The sequence below is a fragment of the Dromiciops gliroides genome, chromosome 3 (assembly GCF_019393635.1).
Source record: "Dromiciops gliroides isolate mDroGli1 chromosome 3, mDroGli1.pri, whole genome shotgun sequence".
Classification (NCBI taxonomy): Eukaryota; Metazoa; Chordata; class Mammalia; order Microbiotheria; family Microbiotheriidae; genus Dromiciops; species Dromiciops gliroides.
The window spans coordinates 45,257,839-45,259,218 of NC_057863.1; positions in this window are offsets into that span (position 1 = coordinate 45,257,839).

Genomic DNA, 1,380 nt, shown 5'->3' on the forward strand with positions numbered 1-1,380 from the left:
TCAAGCATCCTGCACCTTTGGTTCAGAGAATTTTTCTCTTCCTAGTCAATTTATGCCCATCTCACAGGAAGAATCAATGACTGGGAAAGACTAAACTGCCACACAAAACCCCCCGATTCTCAGGTACTGTCAGCTCCTCTCTCTCCTTGCATATGTTGTGCAGCTTTTGTAAAATTCCTTTCCCCCTTTTAACCTCTCTTCCTTGATTCTCTTCCAAGTCATTCCCATTTTATGCCAGATCTGGGGGTCTAATGCTTTTGCATCCTTCTAAATCTCCAACCCAGGAGCATATTCCAAGCCTTTGCTAATGGGGAGGGGGAGACTATTTCCAAACAAAATGACCATGAAATGGTTAGCAATTGATTACTTGAAAGCACCTATACTTATATTAAACTGGATTGGGCCAGGACCCTTACATATCTGTTTTCTAAATGCGGTTAGCTTCCTAGCTATACAAAGCTAATCCTATAAGCACTTTGACATCAGTGTTACTTTCAACTAAGTTATAACTAAAGGAATATACACAGTCAGGCATTGAAAGAAGCAATTTATTGAAAGTTCCTAAACATTTTGCAAGAATAATTTCTTTCAGATAAGCAGCAAAAAGTTTCAGGGCAGTCCTTGGGTTAGGGGTGAGGGGAGTGGTGGTGGAAGTAGGTAAATTAGGTTTGGCTACTGATGCTGACCCAACATGTGGGCAACAGAAGTGACCTTTAGTGAGGGACTCTGTGCCTCTTACTTCTGGGGATACTCCATAGAGCAACAACAGCATTTAGAAGGAAGAAGAAAGAAGAGCAGAAAGAGGTGGTAACAAAGGGAGAATGTCTTGACTGTGATATGCTCTATGGATCCAGGGCAGGGTTACACTTGCAAAGTATCTGTGTTTCTTTCTGCAGCTCAGCACTGAAGGCTGCTTGAACCTTCTTCCCATCCAGCCCCTTACCATTGTTAGTCATTATTTGGCAATAAAGCAGCCTGCGTGTTCTCCCTGGCCAGGGCCCAGGCAAAGACAATGTACAAACACTCCCAATAACATACAGTGGGATTCCGTGGTAACTGGATCCTCATTAAGCTCTCTGGTTTCACTTTTTAACAACTCCTAAATAACATGCCCCCTGCTGCTTTTCATTAAGAAAGTGAGAAGCTGTGAAGGAACTTTCTTGATGACAAACATTCCTCTGGATGACAGAGGTTTTTTTTTTTTTTTTTTAAATAATTTTGAGGGTAGCAGACAGTACAGATTCCCCAAGAACAAGTCTGTGACAGTCGTGGACAAGGATGACCAGATGTACTTATCTTCCAGGAAGGTTGGGGAAGAAGGGAGGATGCTGGGGTCTGGTTCTCTGTACTTGTCCTTGTTGACAGAGATGTTGTTTCAGG